Source organism: Macaca nemestrina, chromosome 10, assembly GCF_043159975.1.
Source record: "Macaca nemestrina isolate mMacNem1 chromosome 10, mMacNem.hap1, whole genome shotgun sequence".
NCBI classification, from domain to species: domain Eukaryota; kingdom Metazoa; phylum Chordata; class Mammalia; order Primates; family Cercopithecidae; genus Macaca; species Macaca nemestrina.
Genome location: NC_092134.1, coordinates 28,207,638 through 28,231,694, shown reverse-complemented (window position 1 = coordinate 28,231,694; position 24,057 = coordinate 28,207,638). Strand labels below are relative to the sequence as shown.

The window sequence follows — 24,057 nt, the reverse complement described above, 5'->3', positions numbered from 1 at the left end:
AAATACTTTCAGAGGGTGACTTCTACCCCAGGAGGTCTGGTTGGCCGTAAAATAAGATTTTTCCCTATCTGTGCATTAGTTTTAAATTCCATATGACTAGCACCCAACCACCACAAAGAGTGAGTCCCCAGGAGCCCCACTGCAGTCTTTCCTCAGTGGAAACTAGCTTATCTTTTTTTTTTTTTTTTTTTTTTAGATGGAGTCTTGCTCTGTCGCCCAGGCTGGAGTGCAGTGGCGCAATCTTGGCTCACTGCAAGCTCTGCCTCCCAGGTTCACGCCAGTCTCCTGCCTCAGCCTCCTGAGTAGCTGGGACTACAGGTGCCCGCCACCATGTGCAGCTAATTTTTTTTTTTTTTTTCTGTATTTTTAGTAGAGACGTGGTTTCACCGTGTTAGCCAGGATGGTCTCAATCTCCTGACCTCGTGATCCACCTGCCTCGGCCTCCCAAAGTGCTGGGATTAGAGGCATGAGCCACTGCCCCTGGCTGGAAACTAGCTTATCTTTATTTTCATCTATTCCAAGGTTGGTGCTAATTTCAATTGCTAAGCATTTTAGACTCTGATAATAGGAGGTATTTATGGGGACTTTCGGGGAAGCTATTTGGAAGGCAGGATTGAACCATGCCAAACAGTAAGATCCTAACCAGTGGGGAGCAAAATGGAGTAAGCATATTTTCTGTAGACCAATACAGGCAGACCCTCTGAGACTGGAAAAGAGGGCTACCTAGTAGTAATTGAGCATGAGTCAGTTCAGTTCATCCACTGGTACATATGTATAGTTCCTGAACAAGGTCTAGAAGGAAACTTACTTTTTTATAGTTCCTCTCCTTTTAAAAAAATATTCTACATTTTATTATTTTCTTTTTTTTTTTTTTAACTTTCAGGTTCAGAGGTACATGTGGAGGTTTGTTATATAGACAAATTGTGTATTGTGGGGGTTTGGTGTACAGATTATTTCGTCACCTGGTGATAAGCATAGTGCCCAATAGGTAATTTTAAATCCGCACCCTCCTCCCACCCTCCATCCTCAAGTGGGCCCTGGTGTCTGTTCCCTTCTTTGCGTCCATGTGTACTCAATGTTTAGCTCCCACTAATAAATGAGAACATGTGGTATTTTTCTGTTCCTGTGTTGGTTGCTTAGGTCCTGATTATCTTTTTTAGTTTTCTGCCTTGAAGATCTGCCTGATATTGTCAGTGGGTCTCCCAGTATTATCTAAATCTCTTTGTAGGTCTCTGAATGCTTGCTTTATGAATCTGGGTGCTTCTGTGTTGGGTGCATATATGTTTAGGATAGTTAGGTCTTGTTGAATTAAGCCCTTTACCATTATGTAATGCCCTTCTTCGTCTTTTTTTTTTTTCTTTGTAAAATATATTTTGTCTGAAATTAAAATAGCGACCCCTGCCTTTTTCTTTTGGTTTGGTTGGTAGATTTTCTCCATCCCTTTACTTTGAGCCTCTGGGTGGCATTGCACGTGAGGTGGATCTCTTGAAGATAGCCTACCATTGGGTTTTGCTTCTTTATTCAACTTGCCACACTGTTTCTTTTGATTGGGGCATGTAGCCCGTTTACATTCAAGGTTATATTGATAAGTGTGGATTTGATCCTGTCATATTGTTAACTGGTTACTGTGCAGACTTGTCAGTGTGGTTGCTTTATAGTGTTACTAATCTGTGTACTTAATTGTGTCTTTGTAGTGGCTGGTAACCCAGTCTTTCCTTCTTATAGTTAGCACTCCCTTCCAAAACTCTTGTAAGGCAGGTCTGATGTTAACAAATTCCCTTAGCATTTGCCTGTCTGAAAAGGATCTTATTTCTCTTTTGCTTATGAAGCTTAGTTTGGTCAGATATGAATTCTTGGTTGAAAATTATTTTCTTTAAGAATGCTACTATAGGCCCCTGATCTCTTCTGGCTTGTAGAGTTTCTGCTGACAGTTCTGCTGTTAGTCTGATGGGGTTCCCTTTGTAGGTAACTTGTCCCTTCTCTCTTGCTGCTTTTAGCATTTTTTCTTTCATTTCCACCTTGGAGGATCTGATGACTATGTGTTTTGGGTTGATCTACTTGTATAGTATTTCACAAGGGTTTTCTGCATTTCTTGAATTTGAATGTTGGCCTCTCTAGCAAGGTTGGGGAAATTTTCATCGGTGATATCCTGAAATATGTTTTCAAAGTTGCTTGGTTTCTCTCCCTTTCAGTCACAGCAGTGAGTCATAGATCGGGTCTCTTTACATAATCCCATATTTCTCGGAAGTTTTGTCCATTCTTCTTTATTGTTTTTTTTCTCCAAGTTATTTCAGAGAGCCAGTCTTCAAGCTCTGAGATTCTTTCCTCAGCTTGGTCAATTCTGCTGTTAATACTTGTGATTGCATTATGCAATTCTTTTAGTGTGTTTTTCAACTCTATCAGATCAGTTTGGTTCTTTCTTATAATGGCCATTTTGTTTATCAGCTTCTGTATTGTTTTATTGTAACCCTTAGATTCCACAGATTGCGTTTTGACTTTATCCTGTATGTTGATGATCTTCATTCCTGTCTGTATTCTGAATTTTATTTCTGCCATTTCAGCCATCTCAGCCTGATTAAGAACCATTGCTGGGGAACTACTGTAGTTGTTTGGAGGTAAGAAGACACTAGTGCTTTTGAGTTGTCAGTTTTTGTACTGGTTCTTTTTTATCTTTGTGGGCTCATGTGCCTGAAGTTGCTATCCTTTGGATGCTTTTTTTTTCTTTTATCCTACTTTATGTCCTTGTGTGTATGATTGTGGTATGAAGTGGGTTTAGCCAACTGATTTCATTTCTAGAAGGTTTTCAGGGGCCAAGGCTCAACTCAGGACTCCTAGACTATGTGCTGTAATTCTGCAGGGGGCTGATGTCAGGTCCCCGGCTTTGTTCTCTGGCCACTGGAGGTTAGGAACCTGCTCTGCTAGAGGGGCCAAGATATTTCTGGACCACTGATCAGAACACTTCAATGGGTGGTCCCAGCCAAAGTGCTTTGTATGGCAGTGGCAGTGGGATCTGTCCTTATATGCACGTGCCAGCAGTAGCAGTGGGGTGCGGTGCACACTCACCAGCTTCGGAGGGGTGCTGGCAGTTGCAAGGGTGCTGTTTTTGTGCAGGCTTTTGCAGTGGCTGTGGTGTTAGCATGGGGGTGGGGCGCTGCGGCCACTGCTAGATTGTGTGTGCCCTCTGTGCATGGCCGTGGCCACTCAGGGTATGAGGGCAGGCCGCTGGTCTCCATGCATAGTTTCACACCACTGGCAGTGTTGACACAGAGGCAGGGTACTGGTGGCTGTGGGACTGGTGCCAAATGTGTGCACATTCTTGCTGGCAGCAGTGACTGCGCAGGGTGCAGGGCAGGTCCACTGGTCACTGTGCCTAGTTTTGCAACTGGTGGCTGTGTTGGTGTCGGGGTGGGGTACTGGTGGTCTCTGTACCTGCAGATGCTCCAGTGGCAGTGGCAGCATGGTGGTCGGGTGCAGTGCACTCAAGCCAGCAGTAGTGGCATGGCCGAGTGCACTGGCAGGAAATTGAAAGCAAGGTCTGTGCACAGGTGCTGGGAAAGTGATTCGGGTATTGGCTGCATACGAGCACCTGCAGGCAAGGTGGCATGGGGGAGGCTGCAGTGGGAGGAGACAGTGGGATCAGGTGGTCTGGTGCACGGTCTGTTGTGGGTGGGAGTGGTGCTGGAGTTCTCCGCCATTCAGGCACGATCTGCCAACTCAGGTTGGTGTAGGCCCCCAGGACCCATCCCACCTGGGCATCCAAGGCTGCACTGCAAGCAGGGACAGCCAGGCTGAGGCCCAGGAAGAGGCCAGGAAACTGAGGAGTGCTTAGTTCAGATTGGCCAGGTCTCATAGGAAAGACTGCCCTGCATTTTTTAGGTCTGATAGTTCCTCTAGGGTTGAAGTCTCTTAGGGGAGCAAGGTGAGTCATGGGTGATGGGCATCGCTGGCCATGATCCACTACAGATGCTCCTGCACCAAAGCCTCTGGGCTCGGCACCAGCTAGAGTTCTGCTCCTACCACTTCTCTAAGAAGCTCTCCCTGCAAGCTCAAGTGTTCATGGGGATCCTGGGGTCTCCTGCCAGATTCCAGAGGCCTGTGGTGAGAGTCACTTGCTGTTTGCCTGCTCAACTCACCCCATTTCCAGGAGTCAGGGGCCAGGAACGAGTCCTAGTGTGTGGTAGCCCCTTGCAGCGTTCCTCGTTCCTCCCTCTTCAGCCCAGCACCTGTGTCTTCCCTTCATCCACTCTCAATGCCCTCCCCCTGAAGATCTGCTACGAGTGCGCCAGTGTTCCTGATATCCCAGGCCCTTGGTGGCAGGTGTTCCTTCTGGCAGCATCTAGCTGATCATCTTGCCTCCGACCTGTTCCCTTTGTAGCATAAGTGTGCATAACCACATTTAGTGGAAAAGCACCTTACTATATTTAATCCAATGACATTATACAAATAATCACAAGTGCCCACATAGTCCCCGAGTCTTGAGTATGTGATGCCTGGAAGCATAATATACCTTTTGTAGGCATCGCTTGGTTTGATGTTCTTTATTTGATAGTGGTTAGGTTGTTAATTGGAAAGGTTAGGATATTGCTTTCAGTGAGTGTAGGCAGGCAAATAGCAGTGACATTTAGAACATCAAGGATTGCTTTCTCTTCCTTTGGGGTTTCAGGGTAATTCTCTTTGGGAACTCAGAGAGGTGTTGGCATTAGTGGAACTGTTTCCTGGTTTTTACTCATTAGCCCACAAACCCAAATAGTTGCTCTGTTTTTTTTTGCTAGAGCATGAGCCTTACCTAAAGCGGTCATAAATTATGGTCCTATGGATTTTCCTGTAAGAAAAAGGAAAGATTAAGGCAATAGGAAATAAGGGAAAAAGAAAAGGGACATAGTTTTCTTTTTTTTTTTTTTTTTTTTGAGACGGAGTCTCGCTATGTCGCCCAGGCTGGAGTGCAGTGGCCGGATCTCAGCTCACTGCAAGCTCCGCCTCCCGGGTTTACGCCATTCTCCGGCCTCAGCCTCCCGAGTAGCTGGGACTACAGGCGCCCGCCACCTCGCCCAGCTAGTTTTTTGTATTTCTTAATAGAGACGGGGTTTCACCGTGTTAGCCAGGATGGTTTCGATCTCCTGACCTCGTGATCCGCCCGTCTCGGCCTCCCAAAGTGCTGGGATTACAGGCTTGAGCCGCCGTGCCCGGCCAGGGACATAGTTTTCATGATGACAGAGAAGAGAACTCTTGATCCATGATCAAATTCTTACCATCCATACTGCAGCAAAAGTCTGGAGGCTCTGAACTTTTGCTGCAGTATGGGTGGTAAGAATTTGGTATGGTCCCTTCCATAAGGGTTTGAGGGCAGTGTTTCACTCATGTTGTTTTCAGAAGACCCACTTTCCATGTTCCAGATTGTGAAAGATTTGGTTGTCCTCCATTGATAGATCATGAAAGGCTTTTTTTTTAACCTGGTGAAAATACACTTTGGCATAATACATTAAGGCCTTGCAGTATTTAGTCATGTCAGTTTATAGGAGCAGGAGATATATGAGGTTTTGTTATTAGGGGCATAGGTTTTTCAGTAGCTATTTCATAAGAAACTAATTTATTTTGTATTTTCTGTTGGAGTGGATCTAATTGCCCATAAAGCCAATGGTAATACCTTTGGACAAGGCAATTCAATCAATTTGGTTAACTTTACCAATTTCAGTTTAAAGTTTCATTTATTCTTTAGACCTTTCCAGAAGATTAAGGGTGTTAGGGATGATGGTAATACTATTGTGTTTGATGAACTGTTTTAGCTGTTTTATAACTTGTCCACTGAAACAGGTTGTTCTATTGCTGGAGAGTCCTCCAGGGAAGCCCTAGAAGGAACATACTTTCTAACAACTTCTTAGTTATCGTCATAGCATTGGCCTTCCTACATGATAAGGCTTCTATCTGACTAGAGAACACACAGACTTTTGTAAGAACATATTGTTATCCCATTAAAGGTGGCAATTGATGAAATCCATCTGTAAACATTCAAATGGCCCAGCAGGCAGTAGAAATGTACCACCTAAAATTTTGATTATCTTTCCAGGATTATGAGCTTGATAAACCAAACATTGGTTGTAAACCATTTAACAATTTTAGAATACTCATCCCACCAATATTTTTTCAGTTTCTGCCTTTAGAGAGCATAACAGTTCTGGTTCAGGAGACTGTAAGATTATTTGTCCCTCTGAAAGAGAATTTTATATGCCCTTTTGCCTTGGAGAGCAAGTCTTGCCCCAGCAGATTTACTGGGGCAGTATCACATAGTTAAAAAGTATGATTTTCTGTAAATGACACCGATGTCAGCTGGATGGCTTCCACTATGGGAACCTTTTGAACTTGATTTGAAACCCAACCACAGAAATGATGTTTCCACAGAGTACATGTTTTTACTCTGAGGGATGTATTAGCTTATTAAGGTAGAGTTTATGGTAGATGAAAGTGGCTCTAGTATCCACCAGAATTGTGTAAGATCTTTTATTTGTTTTAACTTTTGTTTTTCCATGTTTATTTAAAGGTATTATGGGGAGCAGTTTTCTGGAGAATTCCCTGGATGCTCATCAATGTTGATTATTATCTCTAGAGTTAAGACCTTGTGGACTCGCTCTGGTGGGGGGGAAATAGTATAGCCCAAAGGAAGGAGGCTTACTGGTATACTGACATAAGAGTGTGAAATCTCTTTTCCAGCATCCTAGTTGTTTGCAATGAAGGGCGACACCTTAGGGCAAATAATTTATTGGTCTAAGATCTCTTGGTTTTAGCTTGAAATAAGGGAGAGGAAGTCCCTTTGGTCTTGGTCTTTGTGATTATTGTAATTAGAGAGACAAGCTTTTTGACCTTTGGTCTTTTACTTACTCTAGAATTCTAGAGTTTAGCTAGGGCTATCAATTCAATCACATCTGTAACTTCTCATCCTGGTTTGTGTTTTTTATTCAGGTTACTAAGTTCAAGATGACCCCCATTTACAAATAGAGCAGTTAATCCTGTTTCAGGCATTGCCAGAAGTATCCCTTGGTGTATTGGAACCTGGAATGTTTTGCAAATAGTCTTTCTGAATGGACCCTGTAATCTGAAACTGGTTCATTCTATTTTTTGTCTATGAGATTGTACGATGGACCAATTAATTTTTTGTAGCAATATCTTAGGAATTGAATTTTAAAGGTTTTCGACAATTTTTCCAGCTCTCGTTGGCCCTACTCTTGATGAGGTTTTGGGGGAGTCTTTAATATCCTTATTAAGTTTTTCCCATTCTGTTGTCATACATTTTCAAGCTTTGCTGTGTCCCAGTATCATATGAATAAATTGGTCGGGGAGTCCTGGCTTGTAAGCTCCTGTGAGAATTCTAAAATCTTCAGTACATTTTTGGGGGTTTTCCCCTGGGCTAGGGAAGTCTTTTACCATGTCTGGAAGCTTAATTTTTGACCATGGAGTAAAGGTGGTTATGACAGGCAGGCCTGGCTGATCAGAGAATCTCGTTTTGTAAGGCATTTGTCTAACTTGCTTTTTTTCATTATCTTTAGAGTGAAAGAGTAGTTGAGCAAAAAGGTTATTAGACTCAGAGTATTGAGGTAAGGATGGGTAAAGAGAAAGAACAAAACAGGTTTGAATCAGTCAAGTTAGTCTTTTTTTGTATCATCCTTAAGCTTCTTAAGCTTTTCATTTGCCTTCTCTAAGGACTCTTTTAGCTGCCTGTGTGTACCAATTTAAAAAATGCATCTCATTGCTTATGAAGCATTTTGGATTCTTTCTTTTGTAATGTGCCTTGCAAGTGAACAAGTTTATGTAGGTTAAAACTTTCCCACTGTGGGCCACTGGAATTCTAAATTATTTTTTGTAAGTTTCACTCATTTTTTAGAAAAGCAACATGCCCCGAGTCTGTAGTTCTTATACACAAAATTGGCTCTAGTTCCGGATGGAGGAGTTCTAGACTCCATGGATCCAGATGAACTCATGATTCCCTGTCTTCTTGGGACTTACCATAGGCCTTCTAGTGGACCCAGTCTCTGGACCCTGTTTGGTAAAAGAATTGTTCAAGTAAATTTGGAGAGCTCAAAACATAAATCTATGTAGCTATAATCTGAAAGGGAAATCATGTACAACCTCCAGTTGCTGTGAGAGAGGAATGGATACAATGGGCTCAGCAAATACATTCATTTGGTCACTAGGGTGCTCCTGGGTGGTTGCTGGAAGTCACCTTTGGATCCCACTTCTGACACCAAACACTTAACTGTTAAAACCTCTAGACAAATTAAATTTAACAGTTTATTTTAGCAAAGAACAATTTTACGAATTAGCACTGAAAACTGAAAGGTTCAGAGTGTTCCACTCTGTGGCACGGAGAGTATGGTTTCATAAGTATAAATCAAACGTGGAAGTAAACTACAGAAATAGCTTGATTGGTTACAGCTAGGCATTTGCCTTATTTGTGCATGGTCTGATAACTTGACTGCCTATGATTGACGGAAGCTCAGCTGTTTCTCTCTGGCTTAAACCTAACTATTTGTTACAAAAGTATACTGCTAAGTTAGGTTTTGGTTTGTTTATTACTGAGTAAGATTGCAGTTTGTATATAGGAACTACAAGTACCAAGGGAGTCTCAGGCTAATAGCCTCCTGCTTATTTAATTTCACATATGTAATATTGGATGTGTTTTGTTTCTCAGAGAAACCAGAGCTGGTTTTTAAAGAGTTGGAATATATAGCATTTGGATGTCTTCCCAGAGTAGAATGACCTTTACTCTCTTCTAAGGTAGAGTTTAGAAAGCTTAATTTTGTGCATGGTGATGAGTGAATTTGTTAGCATCTTTTTTCTTCAGCATGGATTTCAGAAACATCAATTTTGTTTTAAAGTAAAAATAAAGGCCAGGCGCGGTGGCTCATGCCTGTAATCCCAGCACTTTGGGAGGCTGAGGTGGGCAGATCACGAGGTCAGGAGTTTGAGACCAGCCTGGCCAACATGGTGAATCCCCATCTCTACTAAAAATACAAAAATTAGCTGGGCGTGGTGGCACATACCTGTAGTCCCAGCTACTTGGGAGGCTGAGACAGAAGAATCACTTGAACCCGGGAGGTGGAGGTTGCGGTGAGCCAAGCTCGCACCACTGCACTCCAGCCTGGGTGACAGAGCAAGACTCCATTTCAAAAAATAAATAAATAAGTAAAAATTACAAATTTTGTTTTAAATGATCCCTTTGAATAAAATAACCTAGTTTTTTTAGGTTATTATGAAGTCAAACTTATTTGTCACCATCAAAATGGGTTTAATGAGGGAGAAATATGTGAAAAAGAAAAAAGATTTTACAAAAGAATTACTTATACAGTTGATCCTTGAACAATGCGGGAGTTAGGGTGCTGACCCCCTTTGTGGTCAAAAATCTATGTATAACTTTTGACTCCCCGAAAACTTAACTACTAATAGCCTACTATTGACCAGAAGCCTTAGTGATAAGATAAATAGTTGACTAACACATATTGTGTATGTTATATATATTACATATTGTATTTTTACAATGAAGTAAGCTAGGGAAAAGAAAATATTACTAAGGAAATCAGGAAGAGAAAAATATACTTATTGTTCTTAAAATGGAAGTGGATCATCATTAAGGACTTCATCCTCATTTTCTTCAAGTTGAGTAGGTTGAGGAGGAGGAAGCAGAAGGGTTGGCAGAGGTGGAGGAGGTAGAGACGAAGAAGGCACACTCATTGTAACTTTATGGAAATACATTGTAATTTCTGTCTGACTTTCTGAGTTATTCATTTTGTTACTAGTGGAGGATCTTGACTCTGAGTCATCTGGGTTCTTGGCGTTTTGAACAAAGAATTGGATAAAACATGCAAATCAATGAAAGGATGAAGCAACAAAAGCACAGATTTATTGAAATGAAAGTACCCTCCACAGAGTGGGAGCAGGCTCAAGCAAGTGGCTCAAGAGTACTGGTTAGAAAATTTTCCGGGGTTTAAATACCTTCTTGAGGTTTCCCATTGGTTACTTGGTTTACACCCTATGTAAATGAAGTAGTGGTCTGCAGCCAGTCTGATTAGTTGCTGAAGGTGACCAGTCAGAGGCTGAAGTGAAGTTACTGCATTACACCCTATGCAGGCATCTGATTGGTTGTGGAAGGTGAAGTGAAGTTACAAAGTTATAACCCTGCGCAAATGAAGACTAGGCCTGTGACCAGTCTGATTGGTTGCAGGAGGGGACCAGAAGTACTTGCCATTTTTCATCTGTGACACAGTAGTGGGGTAGTTGCAAAGGGAGTAGCCTCTGATCCTTTTGTTACTTGGGCATGGAAAGTTGGGGTTTTCCTTTTGATTCAGTCTAGGAAGTCAGTGTGGATTGGCCTTAGGTTCCCTGCTTCCAGACCCTATTCTCCTGGCTCAGTTTCTCTAAAAATGTTTCTATACAGTACCAATCTTCTTCTACCATTTGCTTTAGTTTTAGCGTGTGTGTCATAGATCCATGTTGTGAAAGAAGTCAAAAGCAACCTTGAATGATCAGAACCCTTCTGCCAGATTGTCTAATGTCATTGTGTTTTCTGGTACTGATGCTTCTCCACCTTCCTCATCGTCTGGCACTGTGGCTCAGAAGCATTCATCTCTATCAAGCTGTCTTCTGTTAATTCCTCTGGTGTGATGTCTGTTAGCTTTTGAATTTCTCCGAGATCCCTGTCTTGAAACCCTTCACTTCACCTGCCCCACCTTTTTTGCCACATTCACAATCTCATGATTTCCTTGATTGGCTCCATTGTGAATCTTATGAATTCATGTATGATATGTGGACACAGTTTTTTTCAGCACAAATTTATTGTTTCAGGCTTGATGGCTTTTACAGCTTTTTCTATAACAATGATATTGTCTTCAATGGTGTAATCCTTCTAGAATTTCATGATGTTCTATCAGTGTTCTCTTGCATAGCTTTGAAAATTTTTTCCATAGAGTATCATGTATAATGAGCCTTAAAGGTCCTCATGATCCCCTGACCCTAGAGGCTGAATTAGAGGCCTTCTGTTTGGGGGAAAGTAGACCACTTTGATACCTTCAGAGTTGAACTCATGGGTTTCTAGGTGACCCTGGGCATTGTCTGATATCAGAAGAACTATAAAAGACAGTTCTTTATTGGCAAGGTACTTCTTGACTTTAGAGACAAAGCATTGATGCAACCAATCCAGGGAAAGGGGTCTTGTCCAAGCCTTTTTGTACAATCAGAAGACTGGCAACTGGTGTTTATCTTTTCCAGGCGCGGGGATTAGCAGCCTTACAGATAAGGGCAGCCCTGATCATAAATCTGATTGCACTTGCGCAGAACAGTAGAGTTAGCCTGTCCCTTCCTGCCTTAAATCGTGCTCACTTCTTTTACTAATTGATGTCTTTTGTGGCTCTTTTTTTTTTTACTTTTAGGTTCAGGGGTACTTGTTTGCAGGTTTGTTATATAGGTATTTTGTGCATCATGGGAGTTTGGTGTGCAGATTATTTCGTTTGTGACTTTTTTTTTCCCAGATGAGGGTACTTTTGTTTGTATTAAAAACCTGTTTGAGAAGGTATCCTTTCTTCTCCGTGATTTTTTTTATTGACACCTGGGAACTTGGCTGGTGCCTCTTGGTTAGCAGAAGCTGCTTCTCCTGTTATCTTGACTGTTTTTGTTTTTTTTTTTAAGTCAAACCTCTAAAATTCTCAAAGCATCTTATGCTGGCATTGAATTCTCCAGCTTTAGAACCTTCACTTTCCCTTTGCTCTCAGTTGTCATTTAATAACTTCCCTTTTTTTCAAATCATATTAGAGTCTAGCGTTTTTGATAGCAATCCTGCACCCACATAAAAGCTGCATTTTCAATAGGAAATAAAAATGTATTTCACAAAAAGATTTTTGTGCCCACTGGCACAGCTGCAGCAATGGCTTCACAAATTTCCTTTTCTTTTTTAACAGTGGTCCTTATGGTAGATTCATTTATCTTGAAATGGTGGGCAACCACAGATGCAGACCTCAGTCTATGGTGCACATCAAGCAATTCATATTTTTCTTGTAATGTCATGACTTTTCTCTGCTTCTTGGAAGAAATTCTAACATCACTAGTAGCACTTTATATGGTTCCTACCTATGGTGTTATTCAAGGTTTACAATATTGCACTAAAGATGAAGAACATGTGATAACCATAAGAGATCATTTGCAGGTTTGTTACATAGGTATATACGTTCCATGGCGGTTGGCTGCCACCACCAACTCGTCATCTACATTAGGTATCCCTCCTAATACTATCCCTCCTCTAGGCCCCCACCCCCCAACAGGCCCCAGTGTGTGATGTTCCCCTCCCTGTGTCTGTGTGTTCTCATTGTTCAGCTCCCACTTATGAGTGAGAACATGTGGTGTTTGGTTTTCTGTTCCTGTGTTAGTTTGCTGAGAATGATGGTTTCCTGCTTCATCCCCGTCCCTGCAAAGGACATGAACTCATCCTTTTTTACGGCTGCATAGTATTCCATGGTGTACATGTGCCACGTTTTCTTTATTCAGTCTGTCATTGATGGGCATTTGGGTTGGTTCCAAGTCTTTGCTATTGTGAACAGTGCTGCAGTAAACATACGTGTGCATGTGTCTTTATAGTAGAATGATTTATAATCCTTTGGATATATACCCAGTAATGGGATTGCTTAGTCAAATGGTATTTCTGGTTCTAGATCCTTGAGGAATTGCCACACTGTCTTCCACAATGGTGGAACTAATTTATACTCCCACCAGTAGTGTGAAAGCTTTCCTATTTCTCCATATCCTCTCCAGCACCTGTTGTTTCCTGACTTTTTAGTGATTGACATTCTAACTGGTATCTCATTGTGGTTTCGATTTGCATTTCTCAAATGACCAGTGATGATGAGCATTTTTTCATGTGTCTGTTGGCTGCATAAATGTCTTCTTTTGAGAAGTGTCTGTTCATATCCTTAGCCCACTTTTTGATGGGGTTGTTTTTTTCTTGTAAATTTGTTTAAGTTCTTTGCAGGTTATGGATATTAGCTCTTTGTCAGATGGATACATTGCAGAAATTTCTCCCATTCTGTAGGTTGCTGGTTCACTCTGATGATAGTTTATTTTGCTGTGCAGAAGCTCTTTAGTTTAGATCCCATTTATCTATTTTGGCTTTTGTTGCCATGCTTTTGGTGTTTTAGTCATGAAGTCTTTGCCAATGTCTGTGTCCTGAATGGTATTGCCTAAGTTTTCTTCTAGAGTTTTTATGGTTTTAGGTCTTACATTTAAGTCTTTAATCCATCTGAGTTAATTTTTGTATAAGGTGTAAGGAAGGGGTCCAGTTTCTGTTTTCTGCATATGACTAGCCAGTTTTCCCAGCACCATTTATTAAATAGGGAATCTTTCCCCATTGCTTGTTTTTGTCAAGTTTGTCAAAGATCAGATGGTTGTAGATGTGTGGTGTGAATTCTGAGGCCTCTGTTCTGTTCCTTTGGCCTATATATCTGTTTTGGTACCAGTACCATGCTGTTTTGGTTACTGTAGCCTTGTAGTATAGTTTGTAGTCAGATAGCGTGATGCCTCCAGCTTTGTTCTTTTTGCTTAGAATTGTCTTGGCTATACGGGCTCTTTTTGGGTTTCATATGAAATTTAAAGTAGTTTTCTAATTCTGTGAAGAGGGTCAATGGTAGCTTGATGGGGATAGCATTGAATCTATAAATTACTTTGGGCAGTGTGGCCATTTTCACAATATTGATTCTTCCTATCCATGAGCATGGAATGTTTTTTCCATTTGTTTGTCTTCTCTTATTTCCTTGAGCAGTGGTTTGCAGTTCTCCATGAAGAGGTCCTTCACATCCCTTGTAAGTTGTATTCCTAGATATTTTGTTCTCTTTGTAGCAGTTGTGAATGGGAGTTCACTCATGATTTGGCTTTCTGTTATTGGTTTATAGTTATTGGTTTATAGCAATGCTTGTCATTTTTGCACATTGATTTTGTATCCTGAGACTTGACTGAAGTTGCTTATCAGCTTAAGGAGTTTTTGGGCTGAGACGATGGGATTTTTGTAAATATCATGTCATCTGCAAACAGGGACAATTTGACTTCCTCTCTTCCTGTTTTTTTTTTTTTTTTTTTGAGACAGAGTCTCGCTCTGTCGCCCAGGCTGGAGTGCAGTGGCGCAATCTCGGCTCACTGCAAGCTCCGCCTCCCGGGTTCACGCCATTCTCCTGCCTCAGCCTCCTGAGTAGCTGGGACTACAGGCGCCCGCCACCGCGCCCGGCTAATTTTTTGTATTTTTAGTAGAAACGGGGTTTCACCGTGGTCTCGATCTCCTGACCTTGTGATCCGCCCGCCTCGGCCTCCCAAAGTGCTGGGATTACAGGCATGAGCCACCGTGCCCGGCTTCTCTCTTCCTGTTTTTATATGCTTTATTTCTTTCTCTTGTCTGCTTGCCCTGACAAGAACTTCCAATACTATGTTAAATAGGAGTGGTGGGAGAGGGCATCCTTGTTTTGTGCTGATTTTCAAAGGGAATGCTTCCAGCGTTTGCCCATTCAGTATGGTATTGGCTGTGGGTTTGTCATAAATAGCTCTTATTGAGATATGTTCCATCAATACCTAGTTTATTGAGAGTTTTTAGCATGAAGAGGTGTTGAATTTTATTGAAGGCCTTTTCTACATCTATTGATATAATCATGTGCTTTTTGTCATTGGTTCTGTTTATGTGATGGATTATATTTATTGATTTGGTTATGTTGAACCAGCCTTCCATCCCAGGGATGAAGCCGACTTGATCGTGGTGGGTAAGTTTTTTGATGTGCTACTGGATTCAGTTTGCCAGTATTTTATTGAGGATTTTTGCATCGATGTTCATCAGGGATATTGGCCTAAAATTTTCTTTTTTTGTTGTGTCTCTGCCAGGTTTTGGTATCAGGATGATGCTGGTGTCATAAAATGAATTACGGAGGAGTCCCTCTTTTTCTGTTGTTTGGAATAGTTTCAGAAGGGATGGTACCAGCTCCTCTTTGTACCTCTGATAGAATTCGGCTGTGAATTCTTCTGGTCCTGAGCTTTTTTTGGTTAGTAGGCTATTAATTACTGCCTCAATTTCAGCACTTATTATTGGTCTATTCAGAGATTTGACATTTTCCTGGTTTAATCTTGGGAGGGTGTATGTGTCCAGGAATTTATTCATTTCTTCTAAATTTTCTAGAGGTGTTTATAGATTTGTATAGAGGTGTTTATAGTATTCTCTGATGGTGGTTTGTATTTCTGTGGGATCAGTGGTGCTATCCCCTTTACCATTTTTTATTGTCTGTTTGATTCTTCTCTCTCCTCTTCTTTATTAATCGGACTAGTGGTCTATTTTGTTAATTTTTTCAAAAAACCAGCTCCTGGATTCATTGATTTTTTTGAAGGGTTTTTCATGTTTCTATCTCCTTCAGTTCTGCTCTGATCTTAGTTATTTCTTGATCTTAGTTATTTCTTGTCTTCTGCTAGCCTTTGAATTTGCTTGCTTTTGCTTCTCTGGTTCTTTTGTGATGTTAGGATGTCAATTTTAGATCTTTCCCACTTTGTGATATGGACATTTAGTACTATAAATTTCCCTCTAAAACACTGCTTTAGCTGTGTCCCAGAGATTCTGGTACATTGTGTCTATGTTCTCATTGGTTTCAAATAACTTACTTATTTCTGCCTAAACTTCGTTATTTAGCCAGTAGTCATTCAGGAGCACGCTATTCAGTTTCCATGTAGTTGTGCGTTTTTGAGTGCATTTCTTAATCCTGAGTTCTAATATGATTGTACTGTGGTCTGAGAGACCGTTTGTTATGATTTCCGTTCTTTTGCATTTAGCTGAGGAGTGCTTTACTTCCAATTATGTGGTCAATTTTAGAATAAGTGCAATTGTGGTGCTGAGAATAATGTATATTCTGTTGATTTGGGGTGGAGAATTCTGTAGATGTCTATTAGGTCCACTTGGTCCAGAGCTGAGTTCAAGTCCTGAATATCTTTGTTAATTTTCTGTCTCATTGATCTATCTAATACTGACAGTGGGATGTTTAAACTCTCCCACTGTTATTCTGTGGGAGACTAAGTCTCTTTGTCGGTTTCTAAGAACTTGCTTTATGAATCTGGGTGCTCCTGTATTGGTTGCATATATATTTAGGGTAGTTAGCTCTTCTTGTTGAATTGATCCCTTTACCATTGTGTAATGCCCTTGTTTGTCTTTTTCTGATCTTTGTTGGTTTAAAGTTTGTTTATCAGAGACTACAACCCCTGCCTTTTTTTTTTTTTTGCTTTCCATTTGCTTGGTAAATATTCCTCCATCCCTTTATTTTGAGCCTATGTGTGTCTTTGCACATGAGATAGGTCTCCTGAATACAGCACACTGATGGGTCTTGACTCTTTATCCAATTTTCCAGTCTGTGTCTTTTAATTGGGGCATTTAGTCTGTTTACATTTAAGGTTAATATTTTTATGTGTGAATGTGATCCTGTCATTATGATGGTAGCTGGTTATTTTGTCTATTAGTTGATGCAGTTTCTTCATAGTGTCTTTGGTCCTTACAATTTGGTATGTTTTTGCAGTGGCTGGTACCGGTTTTTCCTTTCAATATTTAGTGCTTCTTTCAGGAGCTCTTGTATGGCAAACCTGGTGGTGACAAAATCTCTCAGCATTTGCTTGTCTGTAAAGGATTTTATTTCTCGTTCGCTTATGAAGCTTAGTTTCGCTGGATGTGCAATTCTGGGTTGAAAATTCTTCATTTTAAGAATGTTGAGTATTGGCCCCCACTCTCTTCTGGCTTATAGAGTTTCTTCATAGAGATACACTGTTAGTTTGATGGGCATCCCTTTTTGGGTAATTCAGCCTTTCTCTCTGGCTGCCCTTAACATTTTTTCCTTCATTTCAACCTTGGCGAATCTGACGATTATGTGTCTTGGGGTTGCTCTTCTCGAGTAATATCTTTGTGGTGGTCTCTGTATTTCCTGAATTTGAATGTTGGCCTGTCTTGCTAGGTTGGGGAGGTTCTCCTGGAAAATATCCTGAAGAGTGTTTTCCAGCTTGGTTCCATTCTCCCCGTCACTTTCAAGTACACCAAATCAAACATAGGCTAGGTCTTTTCACATAGTCTCATATTTCTTGGAGGCTTTGTTTGTTCCTTTTCATTCTTTTTTCTCTAATCTGTCTTCATGCTTTATTTCATTAAGTTGATCTTCAATCTCTGATATCCTTTCTTCTGCTTGATCAGTTAGGCTATTGATACTTGTGTGTGCTTCACGAAGTTCTCATGCTGTGTTTTTGAGCTCCATCAGGTCATTTATGTTCTTCTCCTAACTGGTTATTCTAGTTAGCAATTCCTGTAATCTTTTTTCAAGGTTCTTATCTTCCTTGCACTGGGTTAGAACATGCTCCTTTAGCTCGGAGGAGTTTGTTAGTATCCACCTTCTGAAGCCTACTTCTGTCAATTTATCAACCTTATTCTCTGCCCAGTTTTTTTCCCTTGCTGGCTAGGAGTTGTGATCCTTTGGAGGAGAAGAGGTGTTCTGTTTTTTGGAATTTTCAGCCTTTTTGCTCTGGTTTTTCCTCATCTTTGTGGATTTACCTACCTTTGCTCTTTTATGTTGGTGATCTTTGGATGGGGTTTCTGTGCAGACGTCCTTGTTGTTGATGTTGATGCTATTCCTTTCTGTTAGTTTTCCTTCTTTTTTTTTTTTTTTGAGACGGAGTCTCGCTCTGTCGCCCAGGCTGGAGTGCAGTGGCGCGATCTCGGCTCACTGCAAGCTCCACCTCCCGGGTTCACGCCATTCTCCTGCCTCAGCCTCCCGAGTAGCTGGGACTACAGGCGCCCACAACCGCGCCCGGCTAATTTTTTGTATTTTTAGTAGAGACGGGGTTTCACCGTGGTCTCGATCTCCTGACCTTGTGATCCGCCTGCCTCGGCCTCCCAAAGTGCTGGGATTACAGGCGTGAGCCACCGCGCCCGGCCTAGTTTTCCTTCTCTAACAGTCAGGCCCCTCTGCTGCAGGTCTGCTGGAGTTTGCTGGAGGTCCACTCCAGACCCTGTTTACCTGGGTATCAGGTAAACAGCAGAGGCTGCAGAACAGCAAAGATTGCTGCCTGTTCCTTCCTCTGGAAGCTTCGTCCCAGAGGGGCACCCACAAGATGCCAGCTGGAGATCTCCTCTGTGAGGTATCTGTCAACCCCTGCTGAGAAGTATTTCCCAGTCAGTAGGCACAGGGGTCAGGGACCCACTTGAGGAGGTAGTCTGTTCCTTAGCAGAGCTTGAGTGCTGTGCTGGGACATCTGCTGCTCCTTCAGAGCTGGCAGGCAGAAATGTTTAAGTCTGCTGAAGCTGCACCCACAGACAACTGTTCCCCCAGGTGCTCTGTCCCAGGGAGATGGGACTTTTATCTATAACCCCCTTGACTGGGACCGCTGCCTTTCTTTCAGAGATGCCCTGCCAGACAGGAGGAATCTAGAGAGGCAGTCTAGCCACAGCGGCTTTGCCACACTGTAGTGGGCTCTGCCCAGTTCGAATTTCCCCGTGGCTTTGTTTACACTGTGAGGGGAAAACTGCCCACTCAAGCCTCCGTCATGGTTGACACCCCATTTCCCCACCAAGCTCGAGTGTCCCACGTTGACTTCAGACTGCTCTGCTGGCAATGAGAATTTCAAGCCAGTGATCTTAGCTTGCTTGGCTCTGTGGGGGTGGGATGTGCTAAGCTAGACAACTTGGCTTTCTGTTTTCAGCCCCCTTTCCAGGGGAGTGAACAGTTCTGTCTCGCTGGTGTTCCAGGCACCACTGGGGCATGAAAAGAAACTCCTGCAGCTAGCTCGGTGTCTGCCCAAACGGCCGCCCAGCTTTGGGCTTGAAACCCAGGGCCCTGGTGGTGTAGGTACCCAAGGGAATCTCCTGGTCTGCAGGTTGTAAAGACAGTGGGAAAAGCACAGTATCTGGACCAGAGTGCACTGTTCCTCACGACAGAGTACCTCACAGCTTCCCTTGGCTAGGGGAGGGAGTTCCCTGACCCCTTGTTCTTCCCGGGTGAGGCGATGCCCCAGTCTGCGTCTGCTCCCCCTCTGTGGGCTGTACCCACTGTCTAACCAGTCCCAGTGAGATGAGCTGGGTACCTCAGTTGGAAATGCAGAAATCACTTGCCTTCTGTGTTGATCTTCTTGGGAGCTGCAGACCAGAGTTGTTCCTATTTGACCATCTTGCCAGACAGCCAAGAGATCACTTTTTACTGTGATAGGCAATTTACTGTAGAGAGGAACTGTTCACACAGAGATGATTAGTGTCACATGGTATCGTGAGTAGACACTTGCAACACGAGCTCATCGCAATAGCAACAGGAGATGACCACAAAGTTATTACAGTACCAGAGTTAATTTTATGTAATTATGATTTAATACTGTGTCTTTGTACTTGTTTGTATTTCTTTCAACTGCAGACAGCACTAAGTACCATCTATAAGTGTTTGTGTGGGTAAGTGCTGATAAATTCTAACTTTTTATAATATATTTATATATTTTTTATGGTAGAAATGATGAGATGGACTGGTATCTACATATATTTTATGCATTTTTTACATACCTAACTTCTCAAATTTTTTTATATTTTAAGCCATGCAGTTCATCTGTGAATTTTTTCAGATTGTCACAAATCTCCAAAAATGTTAAAAAATATATTTATTGAAAATAATCCATGTATAAGTGGACCCACACAGTTCAAATCTGTGTTGTTCAAGTGTCAGCTGTATTTAGCTATTCTGAATCTATTTTTATTTTAAAAATTCCTTTCTAGTTTGAGTTGGAAAACTGATGCTTTATAGTGTAATCACTGTTGGTGACAGTGCAAGTCATACAATGCACGCAGAATTTACTGGTTGGAAAAATTAGTTTTTAGTTGATTTTTTTTTTTTTTTTGTAAAGCAAAACTTCTTAGCTATTAAAACTGTTCCACACAGTTGCCCACAGCTCGAAACCTATCAAATGTAGAAAATAGGGACATCACAGGAAAATTTGGAGGGCATAATACAAAGAAGGGCGACAGCTGGTTTTCCCTTCCAAAGGTCAAAATGACCTTAGGCTGGAGTTGCCTTTCTGCCCTATCCTTGGTTTTACTAAATTTATTTGGGACCTCATCTACCATGAGCCTGACTTTTGCTCAGGAAAGAGGCCTGAGAATTTAAGGACTATCTGTGAGTGGGTAGAGCTGATAGAACTTTGTCTGCTAATGTTTTCGGGTTTTCTTTGAATTTTATTCTTTCCGATTCCTCACGTTGGCCTGAGGCTTCTTGTGATTGCTGTGAAGATGATTATCCAGGTCCTTTGTGATCTTTCTTATTGGACGTTGGAACCAGCTCTCCTTGCCTGTGACTCACTCGCTAAATGTGTAAAGAAATGAACAGATCTGAAACAGGATTTTTTCACCTGGAAAAGAGTACACCTGAACTGTACACAGCCGTGATGAGTTACTGGCATAAATACTTATTTAAAGATCTTCTTCCACTGGATGCTGTGCTACCTTGTGTGAACAGTTGCATTTATCTATTTCACTACTTAGCATAGTGTGTGGTACACAGTAGGCATGGAATAATGATAATAAATGGATTAAATGGATACGTGAAGGTATACAGGAGACTTTAATAAGCCATTGTAGATGGTTCCAGGCAGGAGAATATGAAGATGTAATTTCAAGTACAGTTGTTATTGTCAGTTTTGCTTTCCACAGTTTCAGCTACCCATAGTCAACCACAATATAAAAATATTACATGGAACATTCCAGAAATAATACATAAGTTTTAAGTTGCTGAATAATGTGATGAAATCTTAGGCTGTCCCAGTTCGTCTCGCCTGGGACATGAATTGTCCTTTTGTCCTGCATATTCATGCTGTATGTGTTACCCACCCTTTAGTCACTTAGTAGCCTTTTGGATTCTCAGATTGAAAACAGTGTGTATAGGGCTCTGTTCTATCAAATGTTTCAGGCATCCTCTTGGAATGTATCCTCCATGGATAAAGGGAGACTACTTGTGTAATCTGGTAAAATGGATGAATTATTCATAAACAATGTCAGAACCAGCTATTTCAAACAAGATTAGATTCTCTAGCCTCATATCATATGCCAGGATGAATTTTATATGGATTAAGGATTTAAATGTAAAAAAAAAAAATTTTAAGAGTTCCATACTAAAATACAGGTTTATATTTAGTAAAATAGTCAAGAAAGGTTTTTTTAAAAAAAGCATAACATCAAAGCCTAAAATTACAAAGGAAAAGAGTGCAAAATTCATCCTCATAAATATTAAAAACTAGTGTGTTGCAAATAAATTCAAAAGATAAGGGAAATACTGGGAAAAATATCTGAAATATGACAGAGTGTCATTAATATATCACAGGCTTTGACATTTTAGAAAAAAATGACTGATAATCTCAGTAGTGAAAAGACCATAGGAAATAAGGAAGTAATTCACAGAAAAAGAGTTCAACTCCATTTATCAGAGAAATGCAAATGAAATCAAGATTGCATTCTTCACCTATCAAATTGGCAGATGCAACAACAGCTGGTACTTACTGAGCCCCTTCTGTGTTAGCAACTATTCTAAGAGTTACCACCACTCATACATTATGTAAAGGCTAATGGGTTGTAAATTTAACTTTTGAGGACTTTATTGTATGTATGCATATTAGTCTGTTCTCACACTGCTAATAAAGACATACCCGAGACTGGGTAATTGATGAAGGAAAGGAGGTTTAATGGACTCACGGTTCCACATGGCTGAGGAGACCTCACAATCGTGGTAGAGGGTAAATGGGAAGAAAGTCATGTCTTACATGGCAGCAGGCAAGAGAGCTTGTGTAGGGTAGCTCCCCTTTATAAAACCATCAGATCTTGTGAGACTTATTCACATGAGAGCAGCATAGGAAAGACCTGCCCCCATGATTGAATTACCTCCCACCAGCTCCCTTATGGGAGCTACAGTTCAAGATGAGATTTGGGTGGGGACACAGCCAAAACATATCAGTATGTTATGGCCTTATCTTAAAAGTTGTTTTGTTTGAAAGCAGTTTGCCCTACAGTGTGTGGAAAGTACATTACTGTTGTGCTTTGGTTTTCCAACCCTTTGCTTACTCTGGTGCTTAAGTGTGAGTTGATGGCAGTCATTTGGAGAACAGTTGCACTCCTAAAATGAATGAAATGTTCTCTTCAAACTTGTGACGTACCGTCTTTCTATGGCGCTGTGACAGTTACAGATCCGAAAATTAGGTATAATGGCTTTTGAAGCAAAAATCTCATTCTGAATAAATCTCCCATCTGTTCCAATAACATTTTAATTATGCATCAAATATGGTAGTTATTTTTAAAAACTGCCTAGCAGGATAGTTTGTATTACTCTGCCTGTATCCATGACTGTGATAAGAAATGTAAGAAAAGGCCAAGCATGGTGGCTCACACCTGTAATCCTAGCATTTTGGGAGGCCGAGGTGGGTGGATCACCTGAGGTCAGGAGTTCCAGACAAGCCTGGCCAGCATGGAGAAACCCTGTCTCTACTAAAAATATGAAAATGAGCCAGGTATGGTGGCGTATATCTGTAATCCCAGCTACTTGGGAGGCTGAGGCAGGAGAATCGCTTGAACCTAGGAGGTGGAGGTTGGAGTGAGCCAAGATCATGCCACTGCACTCCAGCCTGGGTGACAGAGACATTCTCAAAGAAAAGAAAAAGAAATGTAAGAAAAGAGGTTGAGTCTTACTTTCATTTGTATTTCTCTCACTGCCTAGCATAGTGCCTTTCACTCAGTTGGAACATACAATAAATGTTCATTAAACTGACTTGTTTCCTTTTCTTTATGTCAACAAAATAATTCAGCTTAAATATCAGTTCACAATCCTGGGTCAAAATCCTGAAGCAAAAATACAGGATATATATGATTTATAGACTTTTCCCAAAAGTTTTAATGTTGGAATCTTTGTGTTTGACTCCCCACCATCTGTTCATGGAAAACTCTTGCCAGTTACTGGTTTAGGAATGGGCACGTGATGTGAGCCTAACCAGCAAGGCTTCTGGAAGGTCTGTAGACTTTTGGGAAGGAAAGTGCAGTCATGTGCTGCATGATGATATTTTGGTCAATGATGGACCACATATACAACCGTGGTCCCATAAGATTATAATACTATATTTTTACTGTACCTTTTCTATATTTAGATATTTTTAGATATACAAATATTTACTGTTGTGTTACAGTTGCCTACAGTATTCAGTAGAGTAACATGCTGTACACGTTTGTAGCCTGGGAGCAATAGGCTGTATTATACAGCCTATTCGCATGACACAATCGCCTCATGATGCATTGCTCAGAAGAAATAGTGCGACACATGACTGTATTTCTCATTCCTAGAAAGGAGGCACATGACAAGATGATGATTGTATCATACAGCCTAGGTGTGTTGTAGGCAATACTATCTAGGTTTGTGTAAGTACATTGTGGTGTTCACGCAACAAAATCGCCTAATGTTGCATTGTTCAGAAGGAATCATGACACATGAATGTATTTCTCATTCCTAGAAAGGAGGCACATGACAAAATGATTCCTTTCTTTTAGAAGAAAGGACAAGATAGCAAGGCAGGAAATTTTCCCTGACCCCTTCGTGGGAGTGCACAGGCACTAGAACTAGCCAGCTGCTTCAGTGCCAGAAGGGGCAGACTCCACTCACTCTGTCCCACTGTGTTCCACCCCTTGCAGGAAGGGGAGTACAGGTGAGCAGGTGCAGGAGCTGGGTGAGCGCTTTTGGGCACTGGCAGGAGCAAAACTCCATGTGGCCTCACAGCATCATCTAGAGGGCTGCCTATGACCCGTGAAGCCCCAGAAAGAGGGTTACAGTCCACACTCTTTTAGCTTTACTGTCCATAGATGGCTTAAGTGTTAACAGCTCAGTGGAGGGTCAGTGTGACAGCCTTTTGCACCTGCACCCAAATTCTTGTCCAGTGTCCAGGAGGAATGAGGGTGCATGAAAATTGGAGAGGGTAAATGCAGGGGATTTTATGGCCGATGAAAGCGTCTTTCGGCGGGAAGGGGAGCTGAAA

At 41.5% G+C, this 24,057-nt stretch overlaps 1 protein-coding gene across 4 annotated transcripts in view; it reads left to right on the top strand.

Annotated features, from left to right (window-relative positions):
- NOPCHAP1 (NOP protein chaperone 1) overlaps positions 1-22,805 on the top strand; it is a 32,772-nt gene extending 9,967 nt beyond the window's left edge. For 2 of the 4 annotated variants that reach the window (XM_071071203.1, XM_071071204.1), the window contains exon 5: positions 371-12,071. The gene's annotated coding sequence lies outside the window, so the exon portion shown is untranslated. Of the gene's footprint in view, positions 1-370; positions 12,072-17,995 lie in introns of those variants that run through there. The other 2 variants (XR_011608901.1, XR_011608900.1) reach the window with 2 other exon arrangements.
- The last annotated feature ends 1,252 nt before the right edge of the window (positions 22,806-24,057 follow it).